Source organism: Oncorhynchus masou, chromosome 5 (assembly GCF_036934945.1).
Source record: "Oncorhynchus masou masou isolate Uvic2021 chromosome 5, UVic_Omas_1.1, whole genome shotgun sequence".
In the NCBI taxonomy this organism is placed as follows: domain Eukaryota; kingdom Metazoa; phylum Chordata; class Actinopteri; order Salmoniformes; family Salmonidae; genus Oncorhynchus; species Oncorhynchus masou.
The window spans coordinates 48,370,866-48,390,125 of NC_088216.1; the positions used below are offsets into that span (position 1 = coordinate 48,370,866).

General features: G+C 43.1%; 1 protein-coding gene across 2 annotated transcripts in view; it reads right to left on the reverse strand.

Moving 5' to 3' along the window:
• The window catches only part of LOC135539739 (phosphatidylinositol 4-phosphate 3-kinase C2 domain-containing subunit beta-like), a 73,289-nt gene extending 54,994 nt beyond the window's left edge, over positions 1 to 18,295 (reverse strand). For both annotated transcript variants that reach the window (XM_064965812.1, XM_064965811.1), the window contains exon 1: positions 18,034 to 18,295. The gene's annotated coding sequence lies outside the window, so the exon portion shown is untranslated. The remainder of the gene's footprint in view (positions 1 to 18,033) is intronic.
• Positions 18,296 to 19,260: the final 965 nt, after the last annotated feature.

The following is a 19,260-nucleotide window of genomic DNA, read 5'->3' on the forward strand; positions in this document are numbered from 1 at the left end:
TGGAGTTTTGACTGATCTTCCACCTTCACAGGGTTACACCACGATCCTGGTCGTTGTGGATCGGTTTTCAAAGTCCTGTCGTCTCCTCCCTTTGCCCGGTCTCCCTACGGCCTTACAAACTGCAGAGGCCCTGTTTACACACGTTTTCCGGTACTATGGGGTGCCTGAGGATATAGTGTCTGATCGGGGTCCCCAGTTCACATCAAGGGTCTGGAAGGCGTTCATGGAGCGTCTGGGGATCTAGGTTAGTTTTACCTCAGGTTTTCACCCCGAGAGTAATGGGCAGGTGGAGAGAGTTAACCAGGATGTGGGTAGGTTTCTGCGGTCTTATTACCAGGATCGGCCGGGGGAGTGGGCGAAGTTCGTGCCCTGGGCAGAGATGGCTCAGAACTCGCTACGTCACTCCTCCACTAACCTTACTCCCTTTCAATGTGTATTATGGTATCAGCCGGTTCTGGCTCCTTGGCATCAGAGCCAGACCGAGGCCACTGCGGTGGACAATTGGTTTTGAGGAAACCTTCAGCGTGCCATAAGGCGCCAGAAAATTGGCGCAGACTGTCGCCACAGTGAGGCCCCAGTGTTCGCACCAGGGTCTGGCTCTCGACCCGAAACCTGCCCCTTCACCTGCTCTGCCGGAAGCTGGGTCCGCGGTTTGTGGGGCCGTTTAAAGTCCTGAGGAGAGTGAACGAGGTATGTTATAGGTTACAACTACCCACTCATTACCGTATTAACCCCTCGTTCCATGTGTCTCTCCTCAGGCCGATGGTGGCTGGCCCGCTCCAGGAGGTTGAAGTACGTAGCCTCCTCTAGACATCGAGGGGGTTCCGGCGTACTCTGTTCGATCCATTTTGGAATCGAGACGTCGGGCGAGGGGCCTTCAGTACCTCGTGGACTGGGAGGGGTACGGGCCGGAGGAGAGATGCTGGGTTCCGGTGGAGGACGTGTTAGATCCTTCCATGTTATCAGAATTCCACCGTCTCCATCCGGATCGCCCTGCACCTCGCCCTCCGGGTCGTTCCCGAGGCCGGTGTCGACGCGCAGCTGGAGCCGCGCGTCAGGGGGGCTACTGTCAAGACTTCTACCGAAGTCGTTGCCTCTCCTTGTTCGGGCGGTGCTCGGCGTTCGACGTCACCGGTCTTCTAGCCATCATTGATCCTTTTTTCATTTTCCATTGGTTTTGTCTTGTCTTCCCACACACCTGTTTTCAATCCCATTCATTACCTGTTGTGTATTTAACCCTCTGTTTCCCCTCATGTCTTTGTCAGAGATTGTGTTATTGTCAGTGTAGTGTGATGTTGTATAGGTGCGCGTCGGGTCCTCGTACCCATGTTTGTTTGTTTACGTACATTTAGTGTTATGGAGCATACTCCGTGAACTTTATTAAAAGACTCCATTTTACACTCTATTTGACTCTCCTGCGCCTGATTTCCCTGCCACCTATTACACCTATGCATGACAATTACCCGGTTTCTAGTTAATTGAAGGATTTTTTGTAATGACTTGGTGCTGTCTATCTTGGCCAGGACGCTCTTGAAAAAGAGATTTTAAATCTCAATGAGCCCTTCCTGGTTAAATAAAGGTTTAAAAATAAATAAATAAAAATTGCAAAATGTTAATGTGGCTGACATGCAGTAATGTTAAATAATAGTTTAACAACCTATAGTTTTTGGGGCATGTCGTATTAATTGTGATAGGCTCATGTTTTACCGGTATGGAGTACCCCCACCATTTATTTTGCCGGGACGCCGTACCGGAATGGCTTACTTTCACCCCTGTTATGATCAGTCATGGAAATAAAAGTGTTGAAAACACATTGGTTCACTACTTAAAAAGAAGTTGGTGAACAAGCTATAGGATGAAAAATATCGGCGCTTTGGAGCAGGTAGAGATGACTAGGGCTAGCAAAACATGTATTTTTATTACAAATCAATACTTGGAGTCAAAGTTTCTATATAATATCGTCCAAAATAATATTGCGATATACAAGGACCAATCAAATCCGCGATGCTTGGAACGTGGCTGGAATCACGCAATCCAGACGTGAACATGGAATTATTCCGCAATATTCAAAAATGTATTGAATTTATTAGAAAAGGTGTTGCTTAAGATAAGGCATGAACTATATGCATTAGTGATTTGTATTGTCCTTCAACTTTCTGACGAGGCAACGACGCGGGAATGCCTCTGTCTGTGTGTGCATGTTTGTCTACCGCTTTGTGTAGCCGTTAGCAATGATGCTAATGATCACCGTCTTCTGCTAGATGGAAAGGCCTCCACAAAGTAGAGTACGTCAACCTGGCAGAAAGATATGATTATTTGCATCAATCCAGCCGTGATTTGTTTTAGTCACTTCATTGTAAATAAGAATAGAATGTTTCTAAACCCACTTCTACATTAATGTGAACGCTACCATGATTACGGATAATCCTGAATGAATCGTGACAATGATGAGTGAGAAAGTTAGACGCACAAATATTGTACCCCCCCCCCCAAAAAAAATGCTAACCTCCCCTGTTATTGTAATGGTGAGAGGTTAGCATGTCTTTGGGGTACAATATTTGTGCATCTTAACTTTCTCACTCCAGAATGACAGAATACATTATTTACGATACATTTTCTACAAAATAATCCGAAACACAATCAAAACAAACAGCAAATGCATCCCAAAAATTTGTAGAGTCACAAGCTTGATGAGGTATTGGTCCCTATGAATATGGGACCAATTACTTAACTTTTTACTACTTTAATACACAAGTGAATTTGTCCTAATACTTTTGGTCCACTAAAACGGGGCGACTATTTGCTTGTCTCTTCGTGGTGTGCACTTGAATTAAAATGGTATTTACACCCCACCCCTCAAAAAATTATAGATTTTTCCCAGACCTCAAAAGTGGTCTCCTGTTGTGGTTTAAGCATTGCTGTGGATTTAAAAAATCCAATTAAAAAAGTGTGACTGAAAGAAAAAATAAAAACTGGGAAAAATCTGAATCCTGGAGAAACTAAAAACGGTGAAAACGGAATTTGGGAAAAAACAAAACCTATTTTCTACGGCCCTAGATATGTAACTGTATTGCGGATTCCCCCTTTTCTTCACTTTTTCGTTATTTGGAGGACTTCATAAACTGCTTACTAACCACTATTTAAAGAACAAAAGGTCTTACAACAAGCCGCATGTAACAATTGACACATGGTTAACAAACTGTGACTAGGTACTGTACTAATGTTTAGTAAAACAGACGTGGCTGGTTCAGACAGGAGACTGCAGCTCAGCAGTGTCACAGCCCAGATTCCTGACCTCCCATGGACATGTTTAACCCATAATATGGCCTCACACACACACACACACACACACACACACACACACACACACACACACACACACACACACACACACACACACACACACACACACACACACACACACACACACACACACACACACACACACACACACACACACACACACACACACAGCATGCATGCAAGGCGCAAAACATGCACATGTCCCACAGCACACAAAAAAAACAGAGGAAGTGCTCTGCAGACTCGCTATAACTGTGTGAGGAAGAGAAGCTGGGGCAGTATTCTCTAACCCAGTGTTCACCAAACGGTCGATTGTGAAAAATGTCTATTAAAAAAATAAAACAATGATGTTGACAGTAGGGGCACTTGTTTCAAGTGCCCTGCGTGCCGGCTAGGCGAAGTGGCTACTGCCTCGTCAATGTAACGGCCGTTGTTGGTGGAGGAAGGATGAGGACCAAAGAGCAGCGTGGTACTTGTTCATGTTATTTACTTCAACCGAACAACATCTAACAAAGAAACAAAAAAAAACACAACCGAAACAGCTCCGTCAGGTGCACCACACATTAAACAGAAAGTATAATCACCCACGCCTCAAGGGTGAAAACAGGCTCCCTAAGTATGGTTCTCAATCAGGGACAATGATTGACAGCTGCCTCTGATTGAGAACCATACCAGGCCAAACACAGAAATACCAAATCATAGAAAAAGGAACATAGACTGCCCACCCAACTCACGCCCTGACCATACTAAAACAATGACATAACAAAGGAACTAAGGTCAGAACGTGACAGTCCATTGGATTGTTCAGATCATCGTGTCTACAGCTTTCTCGTTGATACTGTGATTTCAAAACGTTTAAAACCATGACTAGAGAGACTGTCAGTGAACACAGAAAAGAGCTGCTGTTTTTATAAGTGAGTTCATGTTCAAGTTTTTATTCAGCATTGTGAACATGAAATGCTGTTCTCCACTCGTGCTGCAAACAGCACTGCGCCTTAAATGAAAGCGCAGCAAAGTGTATCGATAGGCTGCCGTTATTATTAGCGCTGTTTTTTTATATCAAGGAACATTTCACTTTCTCTGTTCATTAGGAGCAACAACATGAATTTGTGCATAAGGCAGAAATAATGTGGTGTGACTCGAGTTTCACCATCAGCTCGAAGACTCTGTCCCCTTTTTGGTCAGTCTTAGCATAGGGGGGAGAGCTGCGGGACTGTCAGACAGTGAGGCGGACCCTCTGACGCTCGCCCTTCGCTGAGTCTTCAATTGATGCTCACTTAGCTGTGCCTCACAAGTAACACAACAAATGACGACCTATTACCATTGTGATCCTATAACTCGAGTTTATATTAAAAAATCGAATCAAACAATTCCTGAGAGCCCATGCGCTCTTGTTGCGCAACATTTCAATAGGCTATGCAATTGCGCAAGAAAACAGAGTGATGGCCTCTACTAAAAATATGAGGATCAGCTTTCTATAGGCTATACCTACTATATTTATTGATCAACTTTCCTAATATTAAGCACTTTGCTTATATTTACAACAGGAGCATGGCCTAGCTGGCTGGCATAAAAATGAACCATGGGAAAAGCGTCCTCAATTCGCTATTTAAGTGCATAGATGACATGTATCTTTTCCGGCTGACCCTGTTTCGATACAGGTGCATGATAATGGTTCATTCTAAATCAAAACCAATTTCACACATGTTATTTAGTATATGTAAAGACAATTTTAAATTAAGAATAGTCTGATGGGTGACAATATATATGATATATTATCACTTGTGAAAGATGCCCAGCATAAGAAACAATGCCTTTTTTTGGGACCTTTTAGAATCATAGTCACAATATTCATGTACAGTAGCATAACCCATGAGCCTATATGTTTTAATAAGCTTTGTATCACAACTAAAATGGCCAAAAACCTTCAAAAAATTAAGCACATTTACAAGGGGTGTAGAGCCTAACTAGCATACATGAGCAGTGTGTGAGTTTCAAGTTTGGGGAAGATCATTTTCACCAGAAAAATGCACCTTTATAATAAAAGCATTACATGCATTATTGCATTTGCGGTCACTTTTGATAATGGTGTTTTCCACTGATGGAACATTAGTGCATATCGCCTGTGCATTGCTGTGCTTATAATGTGAATAAATAGCCTACTAGTTTGTCAACATTATAAGCTAAATGTTCTGATCTATTGCGACAGCCACATTGCATACATAATAAATGTTTTTTTGATGCTAGTGGTTGTATTAATTTGGGCTCTATCGCATCCCGCAACCCTGCAATTGTCCAAAACTATGTTTGGAATATTTATTTCTCGCACAGAATAGGTCAACCTTTGTACTGTGAGGCATAGTAGATAGTAGGCTAGTACTTTTGCTGTGCGTTAGGGCTAGTGTTTATTGTTTGCTAACAAAAAGTAAATGTGGACAGTTCTTCCAATATCTTCAATATGCACCTTTGGAATTGGATAAGGACACGCACAGTTGCGTCCCCAATGTGTGTCTTCACTTGTAGCCTGTGAGAAAGACCCGATCACGTGATGGAGGGCGCAGCACTCAGGGAGAAGCGCACAATGGCCACAAAAGGCATGGATTTTTTGGGGGGGTGCATAATGGCCACACAAAGGGGATAACACTGTTAAATTCTAGGCATTATCAAGTGCTTGTCAAATAGTGAATGAGAGACATAATGTGTGTACAGGCTGTAAAATACCAAGCAGAGCTCATGCCTTTCAGGCAACTTCTCTCACATCATCATTAGAGTCGCATCATGCAGCCTTACAATATAGTCAAAATCATAACATAACATAACAACCGCTCAACACAGAATATCCGCATGTGCGCACTCCCTCAAATTGTTTGGAGAAAATAACCTTTCTATTTTATTCAGCTTTGTTCAATTGTATTCTTCATACTATAAAATAATGCCAAGGAATTTTAAGCCGAATCTTGTCTGCTAAAGGAACTAATGTAGCCCACAGTCATTTGGCATAGCCAGATCAGGACCTAACATAAGGACAACACAGAGTATGCTGTTCTGTTCTTCTGAAAAATACTACATTTTCTTCATATCGTGCTTCATTAAACCCGTCTAAAATAATAATGGATTTATTGTGATGGTGTAGGGTACATTACATAGATTCCTTAGACTTTTTAATATGTAGATGTGCCAAAGGTCTGCATCAGTGGCGTCTAGGCTATGTGTGGAAGCCAGGAGATGCTAAATGTGTTTAAGTTAATTAATGATCAATTACCGTGAGACCGACAGTTATTTGCTTGACAATCACTGTCTGACAAAATGTTGTGACCGCCACAGCCCTAATTGGGCCTATAGCCTACTTTTTAATAGGTTACTGTGTCTCTAACCCTATATACCACTTCCTCTCCCGCTCTCACACAGTTTACAACACTTTGTGAAGGTACATATGATAGCTCTCTTCCCTACAAACCTCTCTATTCTCGTTAAAGACTCCAGCCACCAAAGCCATAGGCTTTTCTCGCTGCAAGCGGTACCGATGCATCAAGTCTGACACCAACAGGCTACTGAACAGCTTCTATCCCCAAGCCACAAGACTGCTAAAATACAGTGCCTTGCAAAAGTATTCGGCCCCCTTGAACTTTGCGACCTTTTGCTACATTTCAGGCTTCAAACATAAAGATATAAAACTGTATTTTTTTGTGAAGAATCAACAACAAGTGGGACACAATCATGAAGTGGAACGACAGTTATTGGATATTTCAAACTTTTTTAACAAATCAAAAACTGAAAAATTGGGCGTGCAAAATTATTCAGCCCCTTTACTTTCAGTGCAGCAAACTCTCTCCAGAAGTTCAGTGAGGGTCTCTGAATGATCCAATGTTGACCTAAATGACTAATGATGATAAATACAATCCACCTGTGTGTAATCAAGTCTCCGTATAAATGCACCTGCACAGTGATAGTCTCAGAGGTCCATTAAAAGTGCAGAGAGCATCATGAAGAATAAGGAACACACCAGGCAGGTCCAAGATTGCTCAGTTTGGCTTTAGGAAGAGTCACTGTGGTTTGGTACCCTTCTACTGATCTGTGCCTCGACACAATCCTGTCTCTGACAATTCCTTCGAACTTATGGCTTGATTTTTGCACTTACATGCACTGTCAACTGTGGGCCCTTATATAGGCAGGGGTGTGCCTTTCCAAATCATGTCCAATCAATTGAATTTACCACAGATTAAATCTAATCAAGTTGTAGAAACATCTCAAGGATGATAAATGGAAACAGGATACACCTGAGCTCAATTTCGAATCTCATAGAAAAGGGTCTGAATACTTATGTAAATAAGGTATTTCTATTTTAAATGTTGTATACATTTGCTAACATTTCTAAAAACCTGTTTTCGCCTTGTCATGTTGGTGTATAGTTTGTAGATTGATGAAAGAAAAAAGTATTTAATCAATTTTAGAATAAGGCTGTAACGTAACAAAATGTGGAAAAAGTCAAGGGGTCTGAATACTTTTTTGAATACACTTAACATATCTTCCTCTATCACTCCAATATCCCTGCACATTGTACATATGGAATTGGAACAGACCTTGTAAATAGCTTAGGGCTGTCCCCAACCACAACAAAAAATATTGGTTGACCTAGAGTCGTCTTTTCTTTCGACCAATTGATTGGTTGAAATTTTAAAACATGTATTTTTCACTATATAGACACTCCCTATGTGTTTTAATAAAAACAACTTTATGTAGGCTACTGAGCTTGTCTGATGCTTTAAGCACACTGTGATTGAATAATTAAGACACACAAATGACTCGAGGGAGCCAGAGATCAAGATAACCTAACCAGAAAATAAATAAACAGTTCCTGACCCTCTTCCTCCCACTGCTGTTGGCCCTCACATATTATGCTGTTATGCTCCTGTTGATACGCTTCTAATAGGCTACATTAGGGGTCTGTAACCTTTTCTATTTGGAGTGCAAATTTATCTTACAATTTCATTATCATTATCATGTGGTTAATCATAATTCTAAATGTAACTTCTATTGCCATTGCAAATTATGTAAAAATAGCCTACATAAAGCCAAAAAATAAAAACATTGCAGCCTGCAGGTAGAAAATATCCTAATAAAGATAAATATCATATAAATCAAAATTGGCTATGCATGCCCTGTCTGCAAGGAACGTGCAGCATTGTATAAAATATTCTGGGCCCTCAGAGTTTCCTGCTCCAGTGGGCTCCGGCCAGACATAGCTGTAGGCTATTTGCACAATGGATAAGAAGTAATCAAGTCGACCTATTTTTAATAACGTTTACATTACATTTTCCCCCACTTTTTATACTGAGTGGTTATCGAAAGGGAGAGCGCTGGAAAGATTTTTAAAATACGCTACGTTTGCTCACAGGCTAGGTAGCCTAGGCCTACTTCTATGTATAATCAGGTGCGCGTCCTTACTCAACATTGACAGGAGCTCTACAAACGGGAATGAATAATTTGACAACTCCTAAATGGACTGACATAAACAGAAACTTTCTCCTCACAAGTATAGCCTAGGTTGTGCGGTGAGCAAACAACGTGTCCACTCTGACAAAGGGAATGGTAGAAGACTGTCATAATAATAATATATTGAAACCATATTCTATTATATACAGTCAAAGTCAGAAGTTCACATACACTCCAAAAATGTATTGTTAACAAACTATAGTTTTGTTAGGACATCTACTTTGTGCATGACACAAGTAATTTTTCCAACAATTGTTTACAGACAGATTATTTAACTTATAATTCACAATTCCAGTGGGTCAGAAGTTTAAGTTGACTGTGCCTTTAAACATCTTGGAAAATCCCAAAAATGATGTCATGGCTTTAGAAGCATCTGATAGGCTAATTGACATTATTTGAGTCAATTGGAGGTGTACCCGTGGATGTATTTCAAGGCCTACCTTCAAACTCAGTGCCTCTTTGCTTGGCATCATGGGAAAATCCAAAGAAATCAGCCAAGACCTCAGAAAATAAATTGAAGACCTCCACAAGTCTGGTTAATCCTTGGGAGCAATTTCCAAATGCCTGAAGGTACCATGTTTATCTGTACAAACAATAGTACGCAAGTATAAACACCATGGGACCACGCAGCCATCATACCGCTCAGGAAGAAGACACATTCTGTCTCCAAGAGATGAACTTACTTCGGTGCGAAAAGAGCAAATCAATCCTAGAAAAACAGCAAAGGACCTTGTGAAGATGCTGGAGGAAACAGGCACAAAAGTATCTATATCCACAGTAAAACGAGTCCTAAATTGACTCAGCCAGAAAGGCCGCTCAGCAAGCAAGAAGCTACTGCTCCAAAACCACCATAAAAAAGACAGACTACGGTTTGCAACTACACATGGGGACAAAGATCGTACTATTTGGAGAAATGTCCTCTGGTCTGATGAAACAAAAATAGAACTGTTTGGCCATAATAACCATCGTTATGTTTGGAGGAAAAAGGGTGGAGGCTTACAAGCCAAGGTAGAGGTTTGCAAGCCAAAGAACATCATCTCAACCGTGAAGCATGGGGGTGGCAGCATCATGTTGTGGGGGTGCTTTGCTGCAGGAGGGACTGGTGCACTTCACAAAATAATGGCATCATGAGGGAGGAAAATTATGTGGATATATTGAAGCAACATCTCAAGACATCAGTCAGGATGTTAAAGCTTGGTTGCAAATCGGTCTTCCAAACGGACAATGACCCCAAGCAAACTTCCAGATTTGTGGCAAAATGGCTTAGGGACAACAAAGTCAAGGTATTGGAGTGGCCATCACAAAGCCCTGACCTCAATCCTATAGAAAATGTGTGGGCAGAACTGAAAAAGCGTGTGAGAGCAAGGAGGCCTACAAACCTGACTCAGTTACACCAGCTCTGTCAGGAGGAATGGGACAAAATTCACCCAACTTATTGTGGGAAGCTCGTGGAAGGCTACCCAAAACCTTTGACCCAAGTTAAACAATTTAAAGGCAATGCTACCAAGTACTAATTGAGTGTATGTAAACTTCGGCCCCGGTCACACTCAGACCATTATTTGCGTTGTTTGTTTCTATGTTTTGTTTGTTCAGGGTGTGATATGAGTGGGCATTCTATTTTGCATGTCTAGTTAGTCTGTTTCTATCTGTTTTGGTCTGATATGGTTCTGATAGGGTGAGGATCCAGCCAGGGCGGATGGTGCCAGCCCTGCTCTCAAGATCTCCAGTATGCCTTCACGGTCCGGTTTATCCGGTGCCACCTCCACGCACCAGCCCTTCGGTGGCAGCCCCCCGCACCAGGCTGTCTCTCCGTCTCATCCCTACAGGTGCTCCCGCATGTCCAGCGCTGCCAGAGTCTCCCCTCTGAACTGAGCCGCCAGAGTCTCCCGTCTGTCCTGAGCTGCGAGAGTCTCCCGTCTGTCCTGAGCCGTCAGAGCCGCCAGTCTGTCTTGAGCTGCTAGAGTCTCCCGTCTGTCCTGAGCTGCTAGAGTCTCCCGTCTGTCCTGAGCCATCAGAGCCGCCAGTCAGCCAGGACCTGCGAGAGCCGTCAGTCAGCCAGGAGCTGCCAGAGCCGTCAGCCAGTCCGGAGCTGCTACTCAGTCCGGAGCTGCCCCTCAGTCCAGAGGCGATCCTCAGTCCAGTGGGGCCTTTAATTAAGGTATTAGACCCTAGGTCGGAGGCGAGGGTCGTCACTCTAAAGAGGCCCTTGAAGTGGGCAATGACTATGGTGGAGTGGGGTACACATCCCGCGCCAGAGCCGCCACCGCGGCCAGATGCCCACCCAGACCCTCCCCTATAGGTTTAGGTTTTGCGGCTGGAGTCCGCACCTTAGTGGGGGTACTGTCACACTGACCATTATTTGCGTTATTTGTTTCTATGTTTTGTTTGGTCAGGGTGTGATATGAGTGGGCATTCTATGTTGCATGTCTAGTTAGTCGGTTTCTATGTGTTTTGGCCTGATATGATTCTCAATCAGTGGCAGGTGTTTCTCGTTGTCTCTGATTGGGAACCATATTTAGGTAGCCTGTTTTGTATTGTGGTTGGTGCGTTATTGTCTATGGGATGTTGCATGTTTGCACTCAGTATTGATAGCGGTCCCGTTCGTCTTGTTCTTTTGTTTGTTTGTTTAGTGTACTTTGTGTTTTTTCGTCTATCATTAAAAGGATGTATTCACGTCACGCTGTGCTTTGGTCTCCTCACTACGACGATCGTGACAGACCCACTGGGAATGTGATGAAAGAAATAAAAGTTGAAGTAAATAATTTTCTCTAATATTATTCTGACATTTCACATTCTTAAAATAAAGTGGTGATCCTAACTGACCTAAGACAGGGAATGTTTTTACTAGGATTAAATGTCAGGAATTGTGAAAAAACTGAGTTTAAATGTATTTGGCTAAGGTGTATGTAAACTTCCGACTCCAACTGTTTATATATATATATTAGACTGCTCACCTAAATAAATCTTGGTCGACCAACAGCCTATAAACCAAACAATCGACCAGTCAACTAAATGGGGTCATCCCTAATATAGCTTCATACTTTCTTGTGTTCTTATTTGAAATGTTATTGTGCGTTTTTGTTTGACCTAATAATCTTTCTAGTATTACATTGATATTGATTACTGCATTGCTGGGTTTGGAGCTTGCAAGAAAGGCAAGCTGTACTTGTGCACGTGGCATTAAAACTTGAAACTTTCTCTCTGTGACAGAGGCCAGCACTGTGTGGGAAACACTCAGATGTCTTTCTGTGTTGTCTGTTGGGTCTCAGCTATATGAGACAAAGGGCAGAGCTTTAACTCTGGTTTCCTCTGCCTCTGTTACGGCCTCACAGCAGAGGATGGAGGCACGCGACCTCTCCTGACCCTGGTTACCATGGAAACTATGACAGCCACTCCCACAGAGACCCAGAGTTTGACCTCCCGCCCAGAACACCCTCCTTCAGGAAGTTCTCAAAGGGTGTGTATGCATTAATGTGTGTGTGTGTGTGTGTGTGTGTGTGAGTGCGTGCATGTTGTGCGTGACGGAATCCTAAAGAAAGAGAGGGAAACCAGATAGAAAGAGAAGGATCAGGGAGGGAGGCAGCTCCCTATCTGTTCAGTTGGAGCCTTTGTGGTGTAGCTTGTGTTTCCTGAGGAATGGGAGGAAGATTATGACATAAACCCTTTCCCAGCCAGACAGTCAAGACCAGGGCCAATGGAGAGCACATGCTGACTCAGTTCAGAATACCGAACCTCTATGGGCCATTTGAAAAGCAGATACTGCACACTACAGTGTGTTTCAACAAATGTGCATACACACAGAGAGAGAAAGAGAGGATACGAGGGAGGTATGGAGAAAAATATTCTGACTCCGATACATTTCCAATATCCACCCTATTAGCATGCAGCTTCCATTTCAACACTCTGCTCCATTCTAAGATTCTGGGTTGGTGGTGAGATGTGTCAGGAATACATTCGAAAGATACACTTGCATACAAAATATTAGGAACACCTACTCTTTCCATGACAGACTGACCAGGTGAATCCAGGTGAACGCTATGATCCTTTATTGATGCTACAAAAATCTCTGAAACTGGAAACACTTATCTCCCTCACTAGCTTTAAGCACCAACTGTCACAGCAGCTCACAGATTACTATACGAGAACTGGAACTGCTGGGTTTTTCACACTCAACACTTTTCTGTGTGTATCAAGAATGGTCCACCATTCAAAGAACATCCAGCCAACTTGTCACATCTGTGGGAAGTATTGGAGTCAATGCTTTCGACACCTTGTAGATTCCATACTCTGACAAATTGAGGCTGCTCAGAGGGCAAAAGGGGAGGGGGGTGCAACTCAATATTAGGAAGGTTGTCTTAATGTTTTGTACAATCAGTGTAGATCACCATCACTGTAATGAACGAGACCGCTAAGGCGTGAGTGTGTCCTTTAATAAATTAGCCAACTAAGACCCAAACATGTATATAAACACAGGCTCAGCTCCAGACCTCAGCAGATGGAGAGTCATACACACACAGCTTTGTTTTGGTGAAATTTCTGGACATATTGGAGTGTAGAAATGTTCCACACACACACACACGCCGAGTGGTCAGAAAGGACAGCTGTAATGGCTCTCCCTCCAAGAAGATGTTGTATGATTTTTCCACGAGACCCCTTCAATCCTTTCTTGCTTATACTGTCCATGCATTGACTGTCCTTCAATCTCAGCAAGTGTCAGTCATTTGGGTCCCAGGGTGAGGAGACAGCAGGACCTGGCCTGTAGCCCGGGGCGGAGCAGACCAGAGTGGGATCAATGAGATGGTGGGGGTGGGGGTGGAGATGGATCCTCTATACAGGGGGCAGACTGCATGGCCTGTAGCCCGGGGGGGAGCAACCCAGAGTGGGGCTGAGGAGATGGGACGGAAGGGGTGGAGATGGAGGCGGGCCACATTGTTTGGATTGGAGAGGGATGAAGAGGGGGTGGTTAGGGAAAGTGGGACCAAGGCCAGATCCAACCCCCTGGAATTTGTCCCCATAGGGATGTAATCCCATTCAATTCGAGGGGGTGTCCCAGATTGGAAGAACAAAGGACGCGTGTGTCACGTGAGGAGGGTCAGACAGACACGTTCACACGGCTTGGCAGGCCAGAGACAAAGGGGCTGCTGTCATCGCCACATGGCCCCCACCCCTCCCCCCACCAACCCCCACACACGGACACCACAACACACAAACTAGGCTGCTGTGTGCCACCATAGTTGCAACCTTTTCTGCTGCTGCCAGCTGATGCCATGCAGGGCTGGTCCAGAGTTGTGACGCTGCAATGATCCGTCACACTTTTACCAGCACCACACCTCCCTCCTCCTCCTCTCCCACCAGAGTGAATCTCCTGGCAGCTCTCTCACTCTATTCGATGCACATGCATACCCACAGATGTGAGTGTGAGCATCTGCATGTATCCGTACAGTGGATTGGATACAGTCAATGTCAATATGAACTCATTCAGGCAGAGAATTAGTCCGCACTTCTCTCTACACTGTATTCAGGCCCACAGTAGGAGGAGTTAGTGTGATGATCGAAACCATGGCAACGCTTCACATTGGTCAGCATTAGTCCAGGCAGGGTAACTACTATTACTGTAGCCTATCGGTTTTTCCAAACAAATAAAACAATAGGAGAGACAAGTAGTAGTTTGTTACAGCGTAATTACATACAGCAGGTTGCTCCATTGGTCAATCCTCTGGTATAAAGCCTATGTGGTGTACAGTGTGGTTGACCGACATTATCACTCATGGTAGATCACTTAGGCTACAGCCCCTCCCACTAAACAAAGGATAGGACCTAAGATTAGCAAAAAGTTGCTGTAATGTAGTCAGACCAGCTAGTCTTGTTGTGTAGGGTAGACTACTAAACCACTACAGTGCTGCACTGTAGGGTCTAATATAGGACCTTATATACTGAGTATATAAAACATTAGGGACACCTTCCTAATATTGAGTTGCACCCCCATTTGCCATCAGAACAGCCTCAATTCGTCGAGGCATGGACTCTACAAGGTGTCGAGAACATTCCACAGGGATGCTGCCCCATGTTGACTAATGCTTCCCACAGTTGTGTCAAGTTGGCTGGATGTCCCTTGGGTGATGGACCATTCTTGATACACACAGTTGTTGGGCATGAAAAACCAAACTGTGTTGCAGTTCTTGACACAAACCGGTGTGCCTGGAACCTACTATCATACCCCGTTCAAAGGCCCTTAAATATTTTGTCTTGCCCATTCACCCTCTGAAAGGCACACGTACACAATCCATGCCTTTATTTTTTATTTAACTCGGCAAGTCAGTTAAGAACAAATTATTATTTACAATGATGGCCTACCCCGGTCAAACCCTAACGACCCTGGGCCAATTGTGCGCTGCCATATGGGATTCCCAATCATGGCCATTTGTGATACAGCCTGGAATCAAACCAGGGTCTATAGTGATGCCTCTAGCACTGAGATGCAGTGCCATAGACCGCTGCGCCACTCGGGAGCCCAAATGTCTCAAAGATTATAAATCCTTCTTTAACCTCTTTCCTCTCCTTCAATTTAGAAACTCAAACAATACTTTAGAACCACTTAAATATACTCAATTTGAAGATTGTGCAGGAATATGGTAGATTGGTTCCTTAATCTATATTTTCAGACTGTTAGACTATTCATCTGGTCAATATGTCAGTGTATTATGTCTGTTGTTTGTAACAGTGTGTTTATATGTGAACATTGTGATTGTATGATATAATGTATTTTAATGTTTAAGGACTTTTGGACGATATGTCCAAATGGAGACAAAAAAAAGAGATGCTAATAAAATAAAATAAATCCCCTTCATCTACACTGATTGAAGTGTATTTAACATCCATAAGGGATCATAGCTTTCACATGGTCAGTCTATGTCACGGAAAGAGTAGGTGTTCCTAATGTTATTCGTACACTCGGTGTACAAGGCTGCACGACAGAAAGCCAACAGAGGATAGGAGAGGCATTATTTATGGAGTGGGAGGTGTGGATATTTTCTGAATTCTAATAAGCAACTTTATTAGTGGCAGTTACCCTACCTGACATGACAGGGCTAACCTCCGCCAGTACTAACCTCCGCCAGTACTAACCTCCGCCAGTACTAACCTCCGCCAGTACTAACCTCCGCCAGTACTAGCCTCCGCCAGTACTAGCCTCCGCCAGTACTAACCTCTGCCAGTACTAACCTCTGCCAGTACTAACCTCTGCCAGTACAGATACTGTATAATAAAAGTTGAGCTATAACCAATCATAGAGATGATAAGCATCACTTCCTCTGCTCTGAGCAGAACAATGGGACAGTTGATCCCAGAATGGAAAAGGAGGGTGTCAAAGACAACTTGTAGCAATTTCCACAGAAAATTTGACAAAGACACATTCTTGCCGAAGTACAGTCCAAATGCAAAGTTTGGTTACAGAATGACGGCACAAACAACACAAATCGTCATTCTATAACCACACCTTGCATCTGCACTGTTCTTTAAGTAAATGTGTTTTGTAACATTTTCTGTGGGGAAATTGTTCAAATAAATCCTTGTGGATAGAGTTGTGTGGTTTTGTTAACTTTACAAATCATTGGTTTCGGGTTGGCATACATATTAAAGTAAACATTTTGTTGGAGTCTCAGCATCACTCAAAGTGGAATTGGCCCTGATGCAGAGTCTGGTCTGTTCAACAGACTGAGGAATATGAACTCAACGTTATGCCACGTTAGACCAGGGCCTGCATTTATCAAGCGTATGAGTGATAGGATGTTTATTTATTTTAATATTAGGTCAGATTATTATGTAGATCAACACTCCTACTGAGATGATTGAGAAGAGAATAAAACAAGACTTTGATTATAAGGTGACCTGTCTCTTTAAGGATAGGACTGGTGTTGGGAGAACTGATCCTATGTCAGTTGTTACAGGGCTGGGAGTTACAGCAGCTGCAGTTTGAGAGAGAGAGAAAAGAGAGAGAGAGAGAGAGAGAGAGAGAGAGATGAGAAAGAGAAGAGGGAGAGAGAGATGAGAAAGAGAAGAGGGAGAGAGAGAGAGAGAGAAGAGATAGAGTGAGAGAGAGTTCTGGGTTGGGGCATCTGGATCCCATATTCCAAAGGTCGCATGGATATAAAGGATACCACCAGCCTCCATAAAGTTTATTACAAATACGTATGGTCATATTGCATAGCCTCACGGGATCGGGCGGCACATGAGGCTGAGACAAGCATAGCCGCCAGACTGCATGTTTTCATTAGTACAGACAACATTAGACAGGTGTGTGGTGATGTGTGAGGATAAATTGACAACCTTTCGTTCTCGTTTCTTCTCTGTAACTTACAAAATACTTCTGACAACTTGGCAAATTGTCTGCAGACTGTTCATAATTAAGCCACGTTTTTACAATTGCTTATTACATGCCTACCGTATAACGTGCACGAGCTGGTCACAAATGTGCCATGCCATGTATTCATTCTGCCTACTCAGTTGCAAAAAGTTTGTCGAACGGAAGCTAATAGAACGAAACGGGGAGGGACCTACATGAATTTGTCAAATAGAAACTCGATTTAGTTGCAAAACATTTCCAACTGTTTGGCGAAATGAATACACCCCTGCTCAGTCAAAACTCCAATAGCCCTACTATATATACATTTTCACCATTAGCCCAGCAACCTAGGACACCAGCAGCTGCTTGTTATCACTGTTTGTTGGCTATTTTATGACATGGCCGGATGCATACAACTACGTACACATTTGACAGCTTTGACATCAAAACAATGCCACAGCAGATAGCTTGCTGGTGCAACCACTGCGTGGTTTATTACACTGTAGCGCCCATCTAACTTGTCACACTGACTATTGTAGCCATAGCATGGCTGAGGTTTGCAACATTGTAACACCACATTAAGGTTGGCCTACACTTTGAATAATTGCTTTTCTATTGCCCACAAACTAGGCCTATGGGATTTATTATAATTTCTCTCATAACTAGAATTGTATAAAATAGTCGTAGCAATAGCTTACTGTGCTTCATCCGCCACCAAACAGCGTCACTGCTCAAGCAGCAATATAGCGCAGTCGATATTTTACTGCAAGTAGACACGAGCTACGAACTTCACTGCTCACGAAACACACCATGCAACAAAACACACATATGTAATCTGATTTGTAGGCTAACGTATGTGGACATTGATTGTTAATTCCAGGTGGAAAATCCCTTACCTGCTCTAGATCTATGGCCGCCAACGGACTGGTGCCATAATATTCTAATTATTCTGCTTTCAGTCTACTCAAATAATGATTCCAAAATATATCAAACAATTCCTCGGCAGTGGTATCCGGTGTCTGATATTGTCGATATATCTGTCACTAACCAAATCGAAAGGGCGCCCGCGTCCCTAATTGTTGAATAATACAGACAGCAGCTCTCGCCACCAAAACCCGCTTATTTTGTAAGCGAGTTGCTGAGGTTTTAGGTTTTGATGATCGGCTGCGCATCGCCCTCTCTCATCAGTGTGTGTGTGGCTGGAGGGGAGCGTGAGAATTACTTGTAGGAACGTGACCTCTGGCGGACAGCTTATGTAAGTAACAGCGCCCTCTTTTCTTGTCTTTACTCGTACGTAAATGATCCACAGTGACTGCTGCTGAGCAAACCTAGAGATCCCGCTAGCACAGTTAGAAACAACCCAGAGCTGTGAAAATCCTCAACCAGACAAACTAACATTCCTAAATACTATTCCTTCTACACCTGCATTACTTGCTGTTTGGGGTTTTAGGCTGGGTTTCTGTACAGCACTTTGAAATATCAGCTGATGTACGAAGGGCTATATAAATACATTTTCTTTGATTCGATTTGATATTAAATAAATGTTAAAGGAACCCAAGGGCGTCATGCACCCATTATTTTAGAGGGGGCATGAAGTGCATGTGGATGGATGGGGATGGTCCTTAGGGGGGCTGATCCCCACTCCTGAAGTTTGAGAATTTTTGCATTTTTCAAACACCTGAAACAAACACCTGTTTTATCCTGCAATCTAGAGCCTGTATAGGTTATATCAGCATACCTCTTGACTTGTTCAATTGCCATTTTAATTAATGATGCACATTGGTTCTTTAAGAACTTTTATACTGGTATATAGTTGTATTTTTTCATCCTGAAGGAACTCTACACTCTCTCCTCCTCCACTGATGAAACTGTATGCACCTACGAGAGTATCTAGCTTCCTGCCTAGGATATCTTTGCTTAGTGGTGCACCTTTGAAGGAACCACTTACTAGGGAGTGGGGTCCAGTCAGTGTACCACCTCCACAAACTACAGTTGACAGAGAAAACCAGGGCTTAAAAACAAATTTGATCAATTCATTTAAAATCTGAAGGGGAAAAAAAGGACAAATCTGAGGGGGCACTTGACTATAGGCATGACACCTCTGAAGGAACATCTCATGTCAT